This window comes from Siphateles boraxobius, unplaced genomic scaffold (genome assembly GCF_051911475.1).
Source record: "Siphateles boraxobius isolate OS27281-9 unplaced genomic scaffold, OSU_SipBor_1 24, whole genome shotgun sequence".
NCBI lineage: Eukaryota > Metazoa > Chordata > Actinopteri > Cypriniformes > Leuciscidae > Siphateles > Siphateles boraxobius.
The window spans coordinates 13,896,219-13,920,118 of NW_027508855.1; the positions used below are offsets into that span (position 1 = coordinate 13,896,219).

Here is a 23,900-nt window from a genome sequence, read left to right on the forward strand (position 1 = left end):
CAGTTCTCTGTTAGGGTTAGGTTTATGAATTTATGAATATGTGTTTCTAATGTACACGAGCTATACGTTTGCCAGAGAGAGTTCTCAGTGGTTGGTACAGTTACTAATACATGACCTTACTTGACCCCAGAGAGATGAACTGTAGCGATTCACAAAACGGATGGCATGATTGGCACCCTATTTTATAATAAATATGAAGATCTGTTTACGAACTGCATTTAAAACCGTTCGCTTCTATGTGATTCAATGGTGAAATCAGTGTCTTAAGTCAATCCTCCATATGTAAAGAATGTTTATGGCTTGTAAAACACCCAAATTTAGGCCCTATAAATAAACGTCCAGTGATGAATGGGTCTGTGATAGCTTCAGAAGCCTAGCTGAATCAGGGCTGGATATTCTGCGGTGGTTTTAAGTGTGTTTATCCTGGCTCTGCACAGCAAGCTCATTATTGCTGATGCAGATGAGCTCCTATGGCTCAAACCAGCAGCGGGTGTTTTTCTTTTAGCGGCTGTGTGTTGGTTTCTCTGCGGAGAGAGGAAGCCAGACCACAGAGGCTGACTGCACGACCCCGGGCTCCTGGGGTCAACCCCTGCCCAGAGCTTAGGAGCTTTCTGTGGGGAAGAGGAGTTGCAGAGGTATACAAGCTTGTAATAGAGATGCCAAACCAGTCTATGAAATAGGGAGGAGAAATGTCATGAAGGAGATCGCAGATGTTTCTCCTAGACAGCAAACCGTCTTTTGCTTCTCAGGGTTTTCAGGAAAGAAAGTTCCTTTTATGTTTTTTCTTCTTCATCTGTAACGAGCATGTATTTATATTATGCTTTTAGTGTATTATATGTGTGCTTTTTTAACTGAGCTTTATGCGTTTTACCTGTTATTTGACTTTCAGGCAAATGGACTGTCGATGAAAACTTGGGTACTTTTATAATAATATGAATATTAATGATACATGTATTAATGTACACTCAGAAAAAAAAGGTACAAAAGCTGTCACTGGGACAGTACCCTTTCAGAAGGTACTAATATGTACACTTTTGGTATCAATATGTACCTTTTGAAAGGGTACCGCCCCAGTGACAGCTTTTGTACCTTTTTTCCTGAGAGTGATACTGTCAGCCAATCAATCTAAAGAAATACTATAGGCTATATTTTAATCAAGGAAATACTATCTCTATGTATACTTTTTCAAAATTTTGCATTTAATTTAATTAAACACCAAATCCAGTGTATGTCAACTTTTGTCATACTTCTTATTTTCTCATAAGGAATTGTAGGAGAAACAACTCAAATTTGAAGTTTTGCTGAAAGTTTTCTCTGGTACTGGCAGAGATCTGAAGGTGTGACTGTTTACTGCCTAGCCTAATATGTTTTAATCTGGAAAGATGTGAGTTAAACTGGAGCTATTAGCCTTTAATTGCATTTCAAGTTAAGTCAAACTTACCGTTGGAAAAACAAACAATGATGTGACTTAATGCGTCTGCCGTTTCAAAATACATGGAATCTTGCTGGCAGTTTTCAATGGCGTCCATAGGTGTGCAACGTGCATGCGAGAGTGAGTGTGTGAGGGAACGGCAGCTCTCTCGCTCCTGGTGTCTGTTTGTAGATGGAGCTCTCGGATCTCCTCAGGGTCTCATCACTCCTCCAGCAGTCAATGAGTCAGTGGGTGGTCCATTCTCTCTCTCCCTCTCTCTCTCTCTCTCTCTCTCTATTTCTCTTTCTCTCTCTCCCTCTGGTAATTTTAATGTAACAAACATGGTACAAATGCTGGCCTCTTTGCCTACACAGCCATTAATGTGCAATCCAAACACACGCACACACACACACACACACACACACACACACACACACACACACACACACACACACGCACGCACGCACGCACGCACGCACGCACGCACGCACACACACACACACACACAGTGTGTCTGGAACTGGAATGGTGAAACTCTGTGATTATCATACTGACACCTGTGCGGTTTGAGACGTTTTAAAATTCCTCAGATCAGGTGATTTGTCTTTGCTCCCACACCCCCTCTCTCTCTCATTCTCTCTCTCTCTCTCTCTCTCTCTCATTCTCTCTCTCATTCTCTCTCCCTCTCTCTCTCTCTCTCTCTCTCTCTCTCTCTCTCTCTCTCTCTCTCTCTCTCTCTCTCTCTCTGTGCTCTGTCTGTCTATTTCCCTGCCCTACAGCTGTACTGGTCTGTGTTGTGAGTTATATTTCTTCTGAAGGATGTGTGTCTGTATAATAGGTTGTGACGTTTAAAGTGCCTGGAGTGCTTCGCCTGTTGTGTAATATGCTTCCTGTACTTCTCCTTTCTCATTTTTGCACACAATGTAAAGGCCAATGGCAATTGAATCGAAAACATTTACTATATGTAACAATTTTTTATTGAAACCCTGTGACAGTGGAATCAAATTTTTATTATGAATTTTGGTCTCTCTTTATATTAATTGTCTATGTATTTTCATCAATAAATAAGTTCGGTTTAATTATTGTGTTCATGTTGTATTGCGAAACACTTTTGCTGCTATTGAGGTGGGATGCATGTTAGGGATAAGTTTGGTGGCAAGTTTAAGGTTCGGTTAAGGTGTAAGGGAAGGGTTAATAGTGTAATTATAGATGCAGTTATACAAATTAATTACAGCTGTAATTACATGCAGGTATTTATTGAAAATAAGTATGTGAAAACATGTATGTGCACAATAAGTGCATTGTATAAAATTTTTGATTTAAATCTTAATGCATGGTATTTAAACACCTTATTTTTATTTATTTTTTGATAATAAGAAATGTCTCTTTAGCACCAAACCAGCATATTATGATTTCTGAAGGATCATGCGAGAGTAATGATGCTGAAAATGCTTTGTCTTCATAGGAGTAAATTACATTTAAAATGTATTAAAAAATAAAACAGATATTTTAAATTGTAATAATATTATACATATTGCAGTTTTTTTCTGTATTTTTGATCAAATAAATGCAGTTGGTGAACATATGAGATTTCTGTCAAAAACCTTCAAATGATAATGTACTGGAATTTTCTCTCTTTTTTATATCAGTGCTATAATTAATTAGATTTATTATTAATTTGCCAGTGAGGAGAGAAAAATAAATCTTTGAAAATAAGTCTTATCTTACATAGTTTAGTAAAGGTATTGTTTTAAGGATGTTTAGATGTTAACTGGAAAACTTGACTTAAAAAATAAAAATTTCCAATACAACTCGTGAAAGCCAATTTTACTCTCATTTGATGTGTGTTGTGCCACACATGGGCAGAGACATCCTCATAGCAAAAGTGATAATGAAACCTGTGATGAAATAGCTGGGTACTGTCCTTATTTTTCTTCATTTTCTTCCTCCTCCTCACTCTCTCTATCAGTTTTTTCTCTCTCCCTCCCACATGTTGATTTATTTGGTCGACTGTTTTCTCTAGCCCACATGATCCTGGAGTTTGCATGAAGCTTCCTCAACCAGAACCAATGTCATTTAAATCCAGTTAAATGAATGACCCCATAAATTTTCTCCAATAATAAGCGGGACAGCTGAGAGGAATGCCAGGAGGTTAGATGGAGAACCAGCGTCTGGCCACTGTGTTCTGCTTAAAGAATCTGCCATCTCTCTCTCTGTCTGTATCTCTCTCTCTGTCTGTCTGTCTCTCTCTCTCTCTCTCTCTCTCTCTCTCTCTGAGGCTGTTCCCTGAGAATAGGACCTCAGGGAGAGGGTAAGACAGCCCACCCAGGGTCTGAATTCACTAGAGGCCACTAAACCTATGTATTCATGAGAAAGAAACAGACGTGTGTTTTTCACTTTTTCCTCAAACATTCTCCTAGTTTCTACATCCATATTTCACCCTGCCTCTATTTCATGTTACTTTTGTGACTCCGCCCCCCTTCACACTATCAGGTGTCTTTATCTTAGGCAGGCTGATTAACCCAATAAACCACATCAACTACATTTTCAGTGGCCTTGGTGCTTGGCATTTAATTCATCTTTATAATTTAATTAAAATGATTTGTTTTCAGAAAACAACACGAGTGTCGAATTGTAAATATTTTTACAATTTAAAGGGGACCTATTATGCAAAATTCAACTTTGCATGGTGTTTGGACATAAATGTGTGATGGCAGTGTGTGTACACAAACACCCTGCAGTGATAAAAATCCACCCACTCCTTTTTTTTTAAATCCCCATAAATCATAAGCAGTGTCTCCCAACGACCTGTTTTCAGAATGCGGCTTTAGTGACGTCACTAAAGCCACAGGCCCCGCCCACGAGTGTTGACAGACACTGCCGTACTAACATAGAACCGCCCTGATCGAGCGAGTTGAGAGTTGTACACATCCGCCATTGCAGCACTGACGAGAATGTCTCCCAAGCGTTGTCGGTGTAGCTGGATGTATTAATCCACATAGCTCTGTTTATTTACTGGAGCGATAGGCCTAACGTAGCTGATCATTGCAGTAATGAAAGTGAGAGCGCACACAATTATTACAGTTCATAGGAGTTGTTTTACGGATATACAGTTTACCAGTTTATTAAGCACCCCCTGAAAAGGTTTGTATAATATTTGTTTACTGTTAGTTGTAACGAGTGTTTTTTGTACTTCGCTGTGTATGTTGATAATAATAAAAGGGAGAGGGAGAGAGTTTATGGATAATACTTTAATAAGGACTTCTTATTGTCTGAATTCTTTATTGTCCGACTCCGGGTCGAAACGAACACGGCTACTGAGAGTTTGTGTTTTGATATTATCATTTCGTGAGATGAGAGATTGTCCTGACACACGTCCTGCGAGCTCGTGAGGCTCCGTCCTCTGGGCCGGTGTTCTGACGATTTGTGCTGCCTTGTCGAAAAATGCTACCGAAGCGCGAATCGATAGCAGAGTCTGTCGATTTGTGCTGCCTTCTCAAAAAATGCTACCCAAGCACGAATCGATCACAGAGAATGTTGATTAATTCTCTATTGTTTCCATAATGGTGTAAATCTCACAATATTATGACATCGTTATTTCATTTAAATCAGGGTAAGTGTATGGGGAGCATATTTTGATATTTTAATTAAATGAACTAGCAATTATCACATTTGATATAACAAGTAAAAATTACATTATTATATGAAATACAATTATAATAAAATTCGAAGTTATGAGTAGGCTACTACTGTACTTAAAACGGTGTGAAAAGTAAAAATTATCATCAAATATTTATTTTTGACCTGTCAAATTTTCTTACAAGTCTTCACAGCAAGGATGCATAGATTTATGGGCGTGGTAAGCAGAAGAAAAATGAGTCTGCACATGCGCATAACCAGTAAGTAGGACATCTCGATGGGTAGCAAGAACACAGGCAGCAGCTGCTCATTTGCATTTAAATGGATACACACTAAAACGGTGCGTTTTTCTGAGCCTCAAAAAGTGACAATTTAAACATGCTGTAAAAAAGTATCTGTTGGGTATTTTGAGCTAAAACTTCACATACACACTCTGGGGACATCAGAGACTTGTTTTACATCTTGTGAAAAGGGGCATAATAGGTCCCCTTTAAAATGACTGTTTTCTATTTTGTAGAAAATTCTGTTTTCTATTCTGTGATGGCAAAGCTGAATTTTACTCCAGTCGTCAGTGCGACGTGATCCTTCAGAATTCATTCTATTATGCTCATTAGCATAATTAGTTGTTATCAAAGTTGAAAACAGTCGTGCTGCTCAATATCGTGTAAACCCATGACGCAGTTTTTTTCAGGATTCAAAATGATTTTTTTTTTTAAATAGATATTTTTTGTAAAATTATAAACGTTTTTACTGATACTTTTGTCAATATTATACATGGCGAATAAGTAGCATTGATTTTTTTCCAACAACAATAACAAAAAACGTAGCCTACTGACTAACATAAAAATGGCCACTTTTTCATTTCCAACGGCTTCTATGCTTTAGGTTCATGGACTGTGACGTTCTTCAGTTGAAATTAGACGAATTCAGAAACCATTGTTATAACGTAAAAGCGCGAACTTGACGCGCGAATGAGGCGTATTGGCGTCTACCGCGCGCGCTCTACGCCTTAACATTGAAATCACTCGCGCCTGACGCGCTATTCGCGTCCGGTGTGAATGCAGCAGCGGGCCCCAAGCAGCGGCCTATGCCTCTATGTTAAGACCGCCACTGAAGGTGACAAGGAAACAATTTTTCATTTATTTTTCCATTGCATACATACAAACATATTTTGTATTGATGTGGAGCGTTTAATAAAAAAAAAATTTGAGTATTGATTTGCAGCTGAGTGGATTTGACATAATGATACACTTCAATGATCATGGTATTGAGAACGATAAGGCAAAGGCTACTTCATACAATTGTTAATATTAATGGGAAAGTTTCACATTCATAAAATGAAATGGTCTAACTCCAAACCTAACTTTTCTCGCTTTAAAAAGGATTTCAAGCTTTATTGTTCTGTTTTGTGTAATTGCACAAGTAAAAAGTCAATTAGAGCTTATGTAAGCAGGTATGATGTATAAAATATCACCCTTTTTTGTTGTTTTTCTTGTCCTCTTGCACCGTTTATTTTATTTTACTTTATTTACTTTGTATTTTTTTTTTACTTTGATTATGTCTCATTGTATTTTTCTGGTTCATGGCATTAAGGAAAAAAAAATAAAAAATAAAAAATAAACTCTTGTTATTAGTGACACCGTTGGCCGTTAAGTGAACTGCAAGCCAGCAACTTATTACTCGTGCTTGCACTCTCGTGCACGTCACCTAACGTTAATCTACAGTACAAGCGTGATTCACCGCTCTTCATGGCTACTCACAATGATGAAGTTCTTTTTCGCTCTTTGCTCGTTAATAAAAAGTTGTAAATTGCAGTAATATACTTTTAACGAACACCCCGACGGCACTCACGCGGCTGAGAGCAACGTTTAGGTGTGCGCTTTCCACACAACAAAAAGGACAGCGGTGAGAAAGCAGCAGTCAAGAAAACATCTGATCATAGCGATGTGCATATGTTTGCACCACAAGCTCTGCAATTCACAGGCATCATGTCGACAGATGAGGTAATTAAACACTGTTATAATAATATTTTGATTACAAAGTAGGCTATATCAATCTGACACTATAGATTAGACTAGCCTAGATAGATCTGGCTATGCGAGACCATGGTTTGAAATAATATTTTTTTTTGCATGACAAAATGACAATTTGGCATTACAGTACAGAATAGTTCTTTCGGCATTATCCAAAAAGTCAACAGGCTACATTGGCAATAAAAATTTGATTAATATTTTTTTATACAACACAATTATTATAGCCCCTTTAAACTTTTTTTTTAAATCTGAGAAATAGAGGGTTTTCACTACACGTTATCAATCCGGAAGTCGGACATTTTGGAGATACTGAACTTAACTAAACCAGAGCTAAACGGACTTGCATATTTTGCTGATTATTGCTGCTGAAAAATGGTCGTGCTTTGGTCTGTACTAAGTTAATCGGTTGCACCGGGGAAAAAACATTTCGAGTTCTATAGACTTCCAAAAGTTAAAGAGAAGAGAGAGAAAAAACGGATGAAAGAAGGCGTTTGTGGTTGAGAGGCACAGCATCAGCCACACATGTGTAATATAAGCATTGACTATGGCTAAAATGTTGACGTAAAGTAGTTAAAGGGGTAGTTAACCCAAAAATGAAAATTCTGTCAGTAATTACTCACCCTCATGTTGTTTCAACCCTGTAAGACTTTCGTTCATCTTTGGAACACGAATTAAGATATTTTTGATTAAATCTGAGAGCTGGATCACTCCTCCATAGGCTTCTAAGGGATTGCAACTTTCCAGCCCCGAAAAGTTATTAAAGACATTGTTAAAATAGTCCAAGTGACTACAGTGGCTCAATCTTAAGTTTATCAAGTGACGGGAATACTTTTTGTGCGCAACACAAATGCTTTTGTGCGGAATAAAATGTCTTTATTCCAACTATTAATTTCCTTCTCTGTGGGCCTCGAGTGAGTTCACGTAGTGTAATAGCGTAGTGCTTCTGTGTTGTACCTCACACACATGACCAGCATCGGCCAATAGTGAGCCTACGTGTGACGTACAACACAAAAGCGTACAACACTACGCTATTACACTACGTGAACTCACTTAATTTGTGTTCCGAAGATGAACAAAAGTCTTACGGGGTTGGAACAACATGAGGGTGAGTAATTACTGACAGAATTTTTGGGTGAACTATCCCTTTAACTATGGCTACATTCACACTGTCAGTCCAAATCCGATTATCTTTGACATAATTGAATCTGATTTAAAATTATGTCCACACTGTGTATCGCAACTGTTCAGATCCGATTTGTGTGTTCATGCAGCTCTTTGGCAATATGGCAATGACGTTGCGTTGATGGAGGGATTTGCATTTGCAATAGAGATGTTGTACTTATTTAAATTTTACAACATGGAAATGTGTAGCCGCCGCTAGGGGTGTGAGGTCGCGTTAATGAGATGCCTACCGCGGTGTGAGGTCATCACCGCACTTTTTTTTTCTGCTGAAAGTTACAGGAGTGCATATGGTGTGTGATATGAACTAGAGGTTTAGTGGGGTCGGTTAACCGCCAAACCGCGAGATTTGCTTCTTCACCGCGGTAAGAAAAAATCCCATACCACAGCTCTAGCCACCGCGCTGGACTTCTGCATCTTGGGCTGCAGAACTGTAGGAGGCTGGTATGCACAGCTTTTTTTCCGTACTCTTATCTGCACCGGTTTCAAAATATGTTTCAAAAATAATAATTTTCTGCTTGTCTGGCACTTTGCAACTACACCGCCTTGTTTCGGCAGCGACTTTCAGCATGTTCCCTATAACAACGTCTGACGTTTACATTTTACGTAGTGTGAGAAAGTCACATACCACGCGAAATCCGATCAGAGCGTTTAGACTGAAGCGGATTTCCTATGCGATTTGAATAGGATTTCAAACCACATATGGATGTAGCTTGAAACTGATTTCATGTGCTTTTTTTGGACTGACAATCTGAACGTAGCCTATGTCGGGATAAGAAATAGAAGGAAGAATAGTGGTAAGGGCTGGAGAAGCTAGTTCGTTCGGATCTTTACCACATATTAACTTTAGTTCGTCAAAATTCCGTGCTCTTTCCTCCTTACTAAGTCCTTCTCTATATGATTACGCAGCTTCCATGTGTTTTTTTCCCGTGGTTTACAGATCATAAATTAGTGTAACAATGTGTTCAGTAGTACATAAACAGTGCAATCCATGCTGTTGTTTACATCCGAGTATCTCCAATATGGCCGCGCATCCGGTTAACTGACTAAGTAGGTGCAAACCCTCTATTTGGCTGAAATAACACTGACTACAGAAACATATGCTACTGTACCTTTGCATAACAACTTCAGGCTAATTGGAAATTGCAAAAAAAAAAAAAAATCCCCCCTTGATTTTACTGTTTCCTCGTGTGCTTTATTTGTTCTTCAAGATTTAGCAAGAGCAAATAGAACTGAATTAATAAAGTTAGCATTTTGCAGTTTTTTGCATACACAGATTAATTTGGGGTTGTAAGCATTGCAGTAGAAACTCCAAGGAACTTCTCTGTTCTGACACAACGTAAATGCAGCACTTGATGGCTTTTTACCTCACAAATCCTACTGCTGTTGTAGTGTGGTCTGAAGGCACTGACATGTCAGGTACAAATCTGAGCTGGGATGAATGTGAAGAGACGAAGGGCTTTGTCAGGTCAAGTGTTTGCGAATATGTGTGTTGGGCTGATGTGAAATTTACTAAGGCTTCCGAAACTCAGTTGGGTTTCTGTAGCCACTGCTGCACTGTGGGAAACAGGAAATCTCAATATTATTCCTGCTCACAGCTCAGAGATGCGCTAAAGTGAGAGAGGTCGAGAGAGATGGAGTGTGCAAGCAAGACGGGACCCAAAGTAAAGGGTAGACTTCAAGACAGCCTTAAAGTAATGGTGATTTAGGGTACGCATTACAGGCTCTTTAGCAGAAATAGGGCTTACTAGTCTACTGTTTTGTCTAATAATAGTAGCATGCTGTATGTTTACTGTGGAAAGTATGCAAAGTGAATATTCTGCATAAGGAAACTACAAAATGTGCAAAGCAAAACACTGCATGGAATGCTATCTCACAATTTAAATGTATGTATTCAGCCAATTATTTTGCTTATTTGATTGGACTGTTAAACATTAAGACATGTGTGCATAAATATGAATATTTGCAAGGAAATGTCATGTACTGCCCCCCCCCCAAATAAGTTATGTTTTTATTTTTTGCCATTTGTAATTGAAAATAATATAGGCCTAGGCTATAATTGATGTATTAATTTATAAAATTCATACTAAAATTCAACTAAATGCGACAAGACCAAAAACATTAACAGGCCAGTTTTTTTTTACATTAACAACCCCCCACCCAGTTACAAATTACATTTTCAGAATAACCATTTAAATGAAAAGTTTATTTAAAAAATAAATTTCACAATGTGTTATTATTGACAAGAAAATTACAATAAACTACAAATCTGCCCTTTTGTACAATGGAGTTCAAAAGTTTTCGTTTTTTTCTTTTGATATAAGGATACAAATGAATGATATATTCAATTAAATTTGGACTCAAACTTTTGGACTCACTGTATGATTCTAGATGTCACTTGCTGAATTAAACATGCAACATAAGGTTATGTGACAAGAGTGCAGCTTACTACTGTTTGAAACATGAGTTGTTTGTTGAAACACTTTTTCCACATAGCATACTATTTATTCAAATATTATAGCAGTATGCAATATATATATATATATATATATATATAGTGCAATACATAGTAAGCAGTACGCAAATATTCTGTTCAAACATAGCCATTTTTCTGCTGCATTTATAGAGACACAAATATACAGACCCTACCCTGCCATCCAACACTGTGTGAAACGAGGACGCCATTGAACCCTCGTACCCCAACCTTAGAGCGAGTGGAGGGAGTAAAGAGGGTGCTGTGCTTCCCGGGGAGTGTGCTGACTGAGGTACTGTGTGATTTCAGTGACCCAAATCCCATAACTGCCTTTCCAGGTCTACTTAAAGAGAAAAATGGTTGAGATACTTTTAAATGGGGTGTTTGGGTTTAAAATGAGCCGCTCTTCTTCTTTCGTATGGTCCAAGAGGGCTGGGTCTAGTTTGCTGCTTCTGGTTGAAATGGCCCAAATTAACCACTACTGACGAGCCGTAAGTTGAAGGATATTACCCAGTTTATATGGACTACAAATGTAAATCAGTAACTCAATATTTAACAGCAGAATCATCATCATTAAACATCAGAATGCATTATGTAACTACAATTCCCTCCCCAGTGTAAAATATCCTCTCGTCTTCGTGTGTGTATTTGAATGCGTGTGGCTTGTAATCAGCGGAGCACATACATAAATCATTTTCATTCTGCTTACCTGTCGTCTCAGTCATGTGTAAGTCGAAAGTAAACAACATTTATCATTGCATGCAAATGACCGATTTTGTATCTTAGTATCAACAAAGAAGGCCATTCAACCAGTCTGGTTTCTGGCCTCAGATGAACTGATACAGGAAATTACAGCCTTGTTCTTTTCCCATGTTTTTCTCGTTAAGCAAACTATAAGCATAAACACTTATGGTAAAGCATTGGAATGTGTCACAGTGGTCAATTAGTGGGGCAAATCTACTCATTTACCTATACAGTATGTATGTGTTTATATGTACAGTACACATACATGCATGTTGAGAGCGTGTGTTTAGACAGTTTGCATAGTTAAAGCCTCTTAGAAATGTTCTGATTTTTTTAAGTTAAAGGGATATTTCACCCAAAATTTTTAATTTTGTCATAATTTACTCATACTCATGTCGTTTCAAACCCGTAAGATGTTTGTTCATCTTCAGTGCACTAATGAAGATCTTTTGAATGAAATCTTCGAGCTTTCTGTCCCTCCATTGACCGCGACTCAACTACCACTTTGACACTTCAAAAAGTTCATAACGAGATGGTAAACCAATCCATATGAATTGAGCGGTATAGTCCAATGTGTCTGAAGAGACTTGATTGCTTTATATGTTGAACAGATTTAATTTATTCACACTTAAACAATGATCAGCGAACATAAACAGAAGCTCAACCGAACCTGCTTGACGCACGAGAACAAACCTCATTGGTTCTTGCTGAAGCTCAAATGTGCTGCGTAACACAAGAATGGACCTCATTGCTTGAGCTACCACAAATCATGTGTGAGTTGATGAATATTTATGAAAGACTAAATTAAATCTGTTCATCATATAAAGTGATTGTGTCTCTTCGGAAAATTTGGATTAGTGGTAGCTGCTTAGCGGTCAACAAAGGGACAGAAAGCTCTCAGATTTCATCAAAAATATCTTTATTAGTGTTCTGAAGATGAACAAAATTCTTACAGGTTTGGAACGACATTAGGGTGAGTAATTAATGACAGAATTAAAATTTGTGGGTGAATTCCTAACACCTTTTAAAGTCATGATCTGACTGCTTGCTTCATGCCGTGTTTTATTTTAGCCTCCACTAGTTAATTATTCAGCTAGATGTTCAGGTGACCCACCTCCTTCTCTATTTTGAAAATCGCTAGTGTAGAGCTTTAGCTGTTTGTTCTGAGTTGATGATGAGTATCATTTAATGCTAAAGCCAAATGGCGGTAACTTGGATTTTAATGTTTACCTGTAACTCTGAGGGAGGTGTAGTCTACACTATTATCGTAGTCATTTTGTGGTAGAACACCTTTGGCTATATCCGCTTCTTGTGTGGTTAAGGTTATGAAGTCTAACGTGTAGTGTCAGTATGGAAGGAGTTGATTTATGTGCAACTAATAAGCAGTGTGTTTATTTTCAAAGAAAGGTACAGGCCATGTCAAAATGAAAGAGAGAGAGCGAGAGAGAGAGAGAGAGACAAAGCGAAAATTGAGACTCAAAAATAACTGACTCATGCTGTTTTGGATGCACACCAGCGGTAATTAGCTTTCAAGAATTTAAATTCAAAATTCTATGCTAACGCCTTTGGTTTCTGTAACCAGATTTTGCCTCTGTTAAAGGGTTAGTTCACCCAAAAAAGAAAATTCTGTCAGTATTAACTCACACTCATGTTGTTCCAACCCCGTAAGACTTTCGTTCATCTTCGGAACACGAATTAAGATATTTTTGATGAAATCTGAGAGCAGGATCACTCCTCCATACTATTCCATAGGCTTCTTCAGGGATTGAAACTTGCAGGCCCCCGAAAAGTTATTAAAGACATCGTTAAAATAGTCCAAGTGACTACAGTGGCTCGATCTTAAGTTTATCAAACGACGGGAATACGTTTTGTGTGCAAAACCCCCAAAAATAACGACTTTATTTCAACTATTCATTTCCTTCTCTGTGGGCCTCGAGTCAGTTCACTAGTGTAAAAGCGTAAGCTTCTGTTGTTGTACGTCACACGCATCACACACATGACCAGCGTCGGCCAATAGTGAGCCTACGTGTGACGTAGCTCTACGCAATCACACTAAGTTAACTGACTAGAGGCCCAGAGAGAAGGAAATGAATAGTTGAAATAAAGTCGTTATTTTTGTTTGTTTTTGCGCACAAAAAGTATTCTCGTCTCTTGATAAACTTAAGATTGAGCCACTTGGACTATTTTAACAATGTATTTAATGACTTTTCGTATGGAGCGAATTATGTGCCATATTTAAACAAACAAATACAGCATTTTGCAAACAAACTCGATCTGCTTTGAAAAGGAAAACTCGAATCGTAAACAAACTCGATCTGCTTTCCAAAGGAAATATCGACTCGCAAACAAACTCGATCTGCTTTGTAAAGGAAAACTCGACTCACAAACAAATTCGATCTGCTTTGTAAAGGAAAACTCGACTCACAAACAAATTCGATCTGCTTTGTAAAGGAAAAATCGACTCGTAAACAAACTCGATCTGCTTTGTAAAGGAAAAATCGACTCGTAAACAAACTCGATCTGCTTTGTAAAGGAAAACTCGACTCACAAACAAACTCGATCTGCTTTGCAAAGGAAAAATCGACTCGTAAACAAACTCGATCTGCTTTGTAAAGGAAAAATCGACTCGTAAACAAACTCGATCTGCTTTGCAAAGGAAAACTCGACTCACAAACAAACTCGATATGCTTTGTAAAGGAAAACTCGACTCACAAACAAACTCGATCTGCTTTGCAAAGGAAAAATCGACTCGTAAACAAACTCGATCTGCTTTGCAAAGGAAAACTCGACTCACAAACAAACTCGATATGCTTTGTAAAGGAAAACTCGACTCACAAACAAACTCGATCTGCTTTGTAAAGGAAAAATCGACTCGTAAACAAACTCGATCTGCTTTGCAAAGGAAAACTCGACTCACAAACAAACTCGATATGCTTTGTAAAGGAAAACTCGACTCACAAACAAACTCGATCTGCTTTGCAAAGGAAAAATCGACTCGTAAACAAACTCGATCTGCTTTGCAAAGGAAAAATCGACTCGTAAACAAACTCGATCTGCTTTGTAAAGGAAAAATCGACTCGTAAACAAACTCGATCTGCTTTGCAAAGGAAAACTCGACTCACAAACAAACTCGATCTGCTTTGTAAAGGAAAACTCGACTCACAAACAAACTTGATCTGCTTTGCAAAGGAAAAATCGACTCGTAAACAAACTCGATCTGCTTTGTAAAGGAAAAATCGACTCGTAAACAAACTCGATCTGCTTTGTAAAGGAAAACTCGACTCACAAACAACTCGATCTGCTTTGCAAAGGAAAAATCGACTCGTAAACAAACTCGATCTGCTTTGTAAAGGAAAACTCGACTCACAAACAAACTCGATCTGCTTTGCAAAGGAAAAATCGACTCGTAAACAAACTCGATCTGCTTTGTAAAGGAAAAATCGACTCGTAAACAAACTCGATCTGCTTTGCAAAGGAAAACTCGACTCACAAACAAACTCGATATGCTTTGTAAAGGAAAACTCGACTCACAAACAAACTCGATCTGCTTTGCAAAGGAAAAATCGACTCGTAAACAAACTCGATCTGCTTTGCAAAGGAAAAATCGACTCGTAAACAAACTCGATCTGCTTTGTAAAGGAAAAATCGACTCGTAAACAAACTCGATCTGCTTTGCAAAGGAAAACTCGACTCACAAACAAACTCGATCTGCTTTGTAAAGGAAAACTCGACTCACAAACAAACTTGATCTGCTTTGCAAAGGAAAATTCGACTCGTAAACAAACTCGATCTGCTTTGCAAAGGAAAAATCGACTCGTAAACAAACTCGATCTGCTTTGTAAAGGAAAAAGCGACTCGTAAACAAACTCGATCTGCTTTGTAAAGGAAAAATCGACTCGTAAACAAACTCGATCTGCTTTGTAAAGGAAAACTCGACTCACAAACAACTCGATCTGCTTTGCAAAGGAAAAATCGACTCGTAAACAAACTCGATCTGCTTTGCAAAGGAAAACTCGACTCACAAACAAACTCGATATGCTTTGTAAAGGAAAACTCGACTCACAAACAAACTCGATCTGCTTTGCAAAGGAAAAATCGACTCGTAAACAAACTCGATCTGCTTTGTAAAGGAAAAATCGACTCGTAAACAAACTCGATCTGCTTTGCAAAGGAAAACTCGACTCACAAACAAACTCGATATGCTTTGTAAAGGAAAACTCGACTCACAAACAAACTCGATCTGCTTTGCAAAGGAAAAATCGACTCGTAAACAAACTCGATCTGCTTTGCAAAGGAAAAATCGACTCGTAAACAAACTCGATCTGCTTTGTAAAGGAAAAATCGACTCGTAAACAAACTCGATCTGCTTTGCAAAGGAAAACTCGACTCACAAACAAACTCGATCTGCTTTGTAAAGGAAAAATCGACTCGTAAACAAACTCGATCTGCTTTGCAAAGGAAAACTCGACTCACAAACAAACTTGATCTGCTTTGCAAAGGAAAAATCGACTCGTAAACAAACTCGATCTGCTTTGCAAAGGAAAAATCGACTCGTAAACAAACTCGATCTGCTTTGTAAAGGAAAAATCGACTCGTAAACAAACTCGATCTGCTTTGTAAAGGAAAACTCGACTCACAAACAACTCGATCTGCTTTGCAAAGGAAAAATCGACTCGTAAACAAACTCGATCTGCTTTGTAAAGGAAAACTCGACTCACAAACAAACTCGATCTGCTTTGCAAAGGAAAAATCGACTCGTAAACAAACTCGATCTGCTTTGTAAAGGAAAAATCGACTCGTAAACAAACTCGATCTGCTTTGCAAAGGAAAACTCGACTCACAAACAAACTCGATATGCTTTGTAAAGGAAAACTCGACTCACAAACAAACTCGATCTGCTTTGCAAAGGAAAAATCGACTCGTAAACAAACTCGATCTGCTTTGTAAAGGAAAAATCGACTCGTAAACAAACTCGATCTGCTTTGCAAAGGAAAACTCGACTCACAAACAAACTCGATATGCTTTGTAAAGGAAAACTCGACTCACAAACAAACTCGATCTGCTTTGCAAAGGAAAAATCGACTCGTAAACAAACTCGATCTGCTTTGCAAAGGAAAAATCGACTCGTAAACAAACTCGATCTGCTTTGTAAAGGAAAAATCGACTCGTAAACAAACTCGATCTGCTTTGCAAAGGAAAACTCGACTCACAAACAAACTCGATCTGCTTTGTAAAGGAAAACTCGACTCACAAACAAACTTGATCTGCTTTGCAAAGGAAAAATCGACTCGTAAACAAACTCGATCTGCTTTGCAAAGGAAAAATCGACTCGTAAACAAACTCGATCTGCTTTGTAAAGGAAAAAGCGAATCGTAAACAAACTCGATCTGCTTTGCAAAGGAAAACTCGACTCACAAACAAACAGTAACAAATATGTATTGTGTTTTGCAAATATAAATAAATGAGCCTAGACAATATTTCAAAAATAAATACAAACCATCCTACAAATTGCATGTAACCTTTGAACAAATACCACATCTAGTGCATACAAATGCATATCTGTCTGTTTTGATCGTGAGACACCAAATGTGGGTGTATTTCAGCAGTGAGGTGTAATACAGTCACTCCTACTTTGGCGGGTTGAATTTTATATATAACATAGCCTATACATTTGTTGATAGTAGTCTTTTAAAAAGCGCTCTCTCATCTCTCCGACAGCTAGTTGACACTTACCCCACTTACTTGCTCGTTTCTTTTGCTCTTGATGAATATTGTTGGTGTTACAGGGCTTGAATTTCGGGATTGGATTCCGTGTATTGCGCATCATTTTACTCATTCCTGCAGATTTTGTGCTCACACCCAAAGCGCGCTCACATAACGCTGCCTATCAGTACTAAATTTAGTTATTTTTTGCTGCTTATTGTGATTAAACATTTAAATACACACAAAATAATGTCAATATGCCGGTCTTGGCGAGTATTCACGTAAACACAGTCAGTTGTGTTTTGAGTGAATGTAAAATTTTTTTAAAGAAAATGTGTAACTGTAATGGTCTGTATACATGTCTTAAAGTGACAGCAGCCTAATATACCTGCTGCTAAATTATGAGATAATAGCCTATTAAAAATGCTGAGTGGCTAACTTTGGAAAACCACTAGACACAGTGGCTGTGAGCAATTAAGTTAATGTCAAGCCCTGTTAATATATGTTTCTTTGTGTCTCTGTGTATGTCTTTCATTTTAAGAAAAATATTAGGCAATTTATTTTAACTTGCATTTGCATAATGAATTGCATTTGGGGACTGCATGAAGTCAAACTTGTGTAGCTAGAAACATTATTTAGAGTATGTTTCAAGCCCCCCTGGGTAATAGTTCTTCATTCAGGACAGGTTCTTAAAGTAAATAGTTTTCTCCGACTAATGTTTTCTTTGCTTGTAACTTATAAATTGCTTTAAGATACCCTTAACAAGCAATAGTCAATTATAGAGGCTCTTTGTAGGTTACTGGGTGAGGACTAATCACACTCACTACAAACACAGTAGATCCAGGTTGGTTGAGTGTACAGGTGTCGGTCCAGACATGTTTCTCCAGCTGCCTGAAGTGCATCAAAGTGCCGTGTACTAGTCTGAGACAAGCTAACAATACACGCAGACCTGTGCAGGTAGACAAGGCCCTTTTTTGAGAGGGGGGTGAATGAAGGATTTGGTAAAATCACTCAGGTTGAGAAAGACATGGGGAATGAGGAACCACACAAACTGCAGGTGTGCAACGTCTTCCAGACAGCTGTCTGCACACAAACACGCACATGCACATACTCATTCACTGATACATTTTTTTAGACGTTTACTTATTGGTGGCAGCTGCCTGACTTTCTCAGGCGTTCGTAGAAGTGGGATTACAGGGCTTTTATGAAAGCAGATCCTGTGTTTATGTGTGTGCATGTGTGTGTTTGTGCTCAACCACCAATGACGGCGCAGTGCAACTCCATCACCTCCATAAACACATTCTCCAGCCTTTACATGCACAGCAGCAGGGATTACAGAGGCTCACTTTCACTCGCTCTACATATACACATTTGCTGAAACACACAAAAGTATGTTGATGTTATAATCTTAGTTATTTCGAATTTTAAACACTCATATCTTTCCAAAGCTGTGTGACTTATTCGTCCTTACAACACAACATGAGAAATGTTGAAGAATCTATTGATTTTTTTTTTTCCTATGACAATTTACAGTGAATGGGGACTGGAGCTGTCAAGATTCAAAAAGGTTGCAAAAACATCATAAAAGTGTCCATACTTCTGAAACTGCATGATAACTTGACTTAACATGAGACGGACAAATGGAAATTTAAGTTGTCATTCACTGTTAATTGTCCCCTCCTGTGAGCAGTTAATGGAGTTAAGTCTGATTCATGAATGAATCATTCAAACTGGTTTTTGAACTGGGCTTTAGCAGATTGTTTGAAAAGGGTAATACTTTATTTCAATAGTCCACTTTAGACTTCTACTAACTACAAGTAACTACATGTCAACTTACTATCATTAGAGTATTAGTAGACTGTGTTCTTAATATCTGCTAACACTTTATTTTGATGGTCCCTCAATAGACTGTACTATACTGTAAGTAACTTTTCAAGTACATGGCAACTTTTTCTACAAACTCTAACCTCTAACTCTTATAGTCTTCTAACACTCTAATGAGAGTTAGTTGACATGTAGTTGCAAATTAATGAGCTAGTTGCCATGTAATGCAAAGTTACTTGGTAGAATGTTTAAAGTGGACTATTCAAATAAAGTGACTCAGAAGAACTGAATGTGTCAAGCAGTGTTATTTTTCTATTATTCATATACTATTCTAGTTTTATTCATATTTGCAATAAATTTTTATTAATTATGTAATGTGATTCTGTAATTTGTATTAGGTTTTTTATATTTCTGCTCAGCTTTAATTATTTTTTTATTTTAGTTTTAGTAATTACAGCATTTTAACTTTATTTTATTTTTGTTAATTGGCAACATTTCATTTAGGTTTTTGATTTAGGCTAAGTTTTTCATTCAGTGTTTATATTTTATTCTATTTCATCTTTATTTGAATTAGGATATTCTTCAAAATTAAAAAATAAAATAAAGTCACAGAACATGAGTGTGAATAATGACAGAAAAGTAATTATTGGATGAACTTTTACTTTAAATAATGAATTGTATTCAACATTATGAAATGACTGCTTGGCTAATGACAGTTTATACTGAGGTTTCCTGGATGAAGCTTGTGGATTGATGATGCTTTTGTCCGTTGAGGGCTCCACAGGAAAACGCCGTAATTAGGAGTTAGAGATGTGGATCCATCTATTTACTTTCCCTGAGTGATCATTAGTCCGACTGTGGTTGTTTCATTAGTCACTGATGAAGCATTTGGCATCAAACCCACCTTCAGTATGTTGGGCCTATCCCACGATCCCTCTGTTCTGGGGACATCATTAGGACATTGAACAATTCATGGCATGGGCTCTCAGAAATGAATTACAAAATTGAAAAGTTATAATATAGAGCTGGTTCCTGATTATTAGACTGAAAACTATGGAAGGTCAATTAGATTTGCACGTTTTCCTAAGAAATGGCATGCGAGTTGCTGCCACAATTTTGAGTGTTATGACCGGTTGCCAGGGCGTTGCTATGTGATTGCTAAGGCGTTCTGAGTAATTCTTAAAATGTTGCAATGCAGTGTGTTCTAGGTAGTACAGGGTGTTTTAGGTGAAAAGATTTCATCCTCAAGTATTTACATGTTTTAGAAGTTTGGAGGCACAGTAAGATTTTTAAAAAAACATTGTGAAAGTAGTCTCTTATTCTCACCAAGGCTGCATTTATTTGATCAAAAATGCAGTAAAATAGTCATACTGTAAAATATTTTAGCTTTAAACTTTCTATTTTAATGTAATTTATGGCAAAACTAAATTTTCAGCAGCCATTACACCCTTCAGAAATCATTCTAATATACTTATTTGACACTCAAGATTTCATATTATCAATGTTGAAACCAGTTTTGCTGCTTAATATTTTTGCATGCTTGCTGAATAAAAGTATTTAAAAAACAAACAAAAATATATTTTTTTGTTCTTGTTTTATCAAACGGCAAGCGAAAACGCTTGTATTTTCTTAGTAATATTGACAACAAAATTTTGTTTTCAAATTTTTATTGAGAGTATTTTCTCCTACTGTATTGTATGCTGGTACGGACATTCAAAAATTCTACATAGGAATAAATTGTGGAAGATTGTGAAAACCTGTGGAAAAATCATTGGTAAACAACAGGTAGACCTGTACCAACTATATCTGACCAGACAGGTTTCCATGGATACAACCCATCCACTTTCAGTGGAGTTCAAGCCGCTCCCTTCTGGTCGCAGATATAGATACTCTAAGGTCAGAACAAAAAAACTAATTCATTCCCATGGCAACAACCCAATCAAATAAGATGTGGGGAGGGGTATGACTGCAGAAATATATGTGAAGTAGTTTTATTTTTTATGATATTGTGCATTTGGACAATGTTTGTGTTGTGAATTATGTGTCAATATGCCTGTACTGTACAACAAACTGCCTCTCGGGGACATAAAAGTTTTCTAAGTTTAAAACCATATGCCAGACCATTTAGAAAAAAAAGTAATAACACCTCTCCTCAAAACCGTTTGGTGGATTAATAATTACATTTTGTTTGTTTAAATTTTACTGGATCAGACCGTGAGAGATTTGTGCTGTTGTAAAAATTAGTTTTACATATGCTAAGGTATAGAAAAAAAAAAAAATTAATTGGTGTTTAGTGAGACCAACTACTACTTAGTTGGTAAGTTGTATGGTACAAGCCATAAGTTAAAGTGTATTTCTGTGTGTGTGTTTGTGTTTGTGTGTGTGTGTGTGTGTGAGAAATTCAGAGGGGTCCAGCAGCTGTGATTTATGAGGGTGGGATTCTCTCTGACTGCAGTGTTTAGTGTATGGCTTGCCCTTGTCAGCTCACACTACACAATGCCATAAATTATTGATCATTTAAAACAACAAAGCAAAAACGTGCGTGTTCGCATTGGAGAGCATGTGCATGTGGCTTTTTGTTATGATGTGTATATACATTTGTGTGTGTGTGTGTGTGAATGGAGAGAGAAAGAGGGAAAATGGAGAGCAAACAATTGATTTACGACGGGGTCATAGAACTTAATTTCACCGTTTAGCGAACGGCTAGCTAATACCCTATGAATCTTCCGTGTTTTTACAGCAAAACGATTGAATCTAAATTAAACGCTTCACTTCCCTCTTGAATGTGAAGACAAGACAAAAGTGAAGTGTGAGGCGGCATATGGCGCATAAACTGAAGCCTTTATTTTAAAGTTTTGTGAAACTCTGTTTTAAAGGTTGATTGGGATATTTGTTTTAGAAAAAGTTTACATTACATTAAATAATGTCTATTTTTAGCCAAATAAATATTAAACTGCAAAAAATTTTCAATAGAGAATCACTTTGGTGGTGAGAGTCCAACTAAAAGGATGCTGAGCCTGCTCAGTTTGAACATTGATAATGCACCTGAATATTTTGTTTTTGGTCAAAGCATTTTGGAGACTTTCGAAGAAAAAAATATTTGTTATTCCAAATTATTAGATGTTTTAGCTCTATTATAGTGATTGCAAATATTTTTGTAAAAGTTTCAAGAATGTTTTGTGTCACCAATAGAGTGATGAGTGCTCACTTCGGTGAAGTTTCTTCCATTTTAGTAAGTATAAACAACTTATTTTGGTATATAGAAATAACACTGTATAACCTTTTTAGTTTGCTCAACAATCTGATACACAGACTAAAAAAATATTTAGCAATTTTTTCACTGAGAAATCTAGAAATGGCAAGTAACACATTGAATTAAACATGAAATTCTGAAGTAAAGGTTGAAATAATTTTTTCTTGTAAAATGTAATCCAATAATCTTGGTAAATTTAAAACTCACCTTTATGTATGTGTAGCGCTTAATATAGATTGTTTCAAAGCAGCTTTACCGAAGCTTTTTTCACTTTTATGGAATTTTTATCTTCAGTTTAACTTAAAATGTGAGCTTGTTGAACTTGTAATGTGAGCTTGTTGAACTTGTATACACAAATAAAAAGTTTATAGAGCTTATTATGTTTAATGAAAGTACAGACCAACTTTAATTATACCAACCAAATATAATATTTGTTCCTTAAGTTGAGGTGGTTGCCTCAAGTTTTCTCAGATTTCGATTTTTTTCTTAAACAGTGCATCTGTTATTGGTCAGAACAAACAGATAGCCCCGCCCGAAACTCTGAGCAGATTGGTTGAGCCAATGTTGCTGTGTGTAAACAAATAGAATAAAGTTTTGAAAGCACCTTAGAGCAACAGTATTTACATTTTTGGCTGCAACAACATACAAATGACTTTTGTTTACATTAAAAAATGTACATAAAAATGTACACACTTCACTTAAATGTGATACAAAACATTTCTTGTTTTCTCAAAGCATGTGTTCTGTCCCTTTGATATAGAAAGAAAAAGTTAAGGAAGAAAATGTCATCCTTTTCTTATGAATGGGAAAGAAAGATCCTGTTCGGACTTGCACAGCCCAATAAAAGACTGAGACAATTAAAATCTTCTTTCCTGGAGACAGCCCACAGATATGCTGTGAGCTCCTCAGGTGTTTACTTGCGGCGTGGGTACATGTGTGTGTCCTCCACACACCCTGGAATGTGTGTGTGTCACATGTATGAGAGTTCTGTCTACATGAAGTTCATTGTAAACTGATACTTTATTGGCAGCTCCTCTATGGTAGGTGGTCCCATTTTTGTGGTGGGCCACATACATTATGTGTGTGTGTGTGTGTGTGTGTGTGTGTGTGTGTGTGTGTGTGTGTGTGTGTTTATCAGTTCCGGGCCGGCACTTGTGGTACCCTTTAGAGGCAGGGTTAAATTCTGAGCAAATGTGTCTAGGTTACAGTGTGTCTCTCCGAAACTCTTCCCCAGGGATGGAGGCTGGTCTGCCTCTCAAAGACAGCCTTTTTCTCACTTATCCTGGGGGAGCTTCCCCTCCCTCCTGTTCTGAAATTTATGCAAAGACAATACTCTCTAATTGCAGTATCACATTACCAGCACATTCTTCCAAAGTCCATTACAATTTGCTGATTTAAAACGCTAGCATTTCTCACAGACAGACAGAGAGACAGAATGAATGAGGGAATGAAAGAAACATAAATAGAAAGAGATTATCATTATATTGAGTGCCTCTGTGTCTCTTTCATCCATTAACACTGGGGATTTTACTTTGGTATTAACATTTGGCATGTAACTTGTCGGGCACCATTTGTTGAACCTACTTTTTGTTGAACTTGAACCACCAACCTAACCCAGAACACCCTAGCGATTGCATGTGC

The 23,900-nt window shown here is 37.4% G+C and overlaps 1 long non-coding RNA gene across 1 annotated transcript in view; it reads left to right on the top strand.

Annotated features, from left to right (window-relative positions):
* Window positions 1-6,928: 6,928 nt before the first annotated feature.
* Window positions 6,929-23,900, top strand: part of LOC143749129 (uncharacterized) — a 121,940-nt gene continuing 104,968 nt past the window's right edge. Inside the window, exon 1 of the long non-coding RNA XR_013206883.1 lies at window positions 6,929-7,053. This is a non-coding gene — a long non-coding RNA (uncharacterized LOC143749129). The remainder of the gene's footprint in view (window positions 7,054-23,900) is intronic.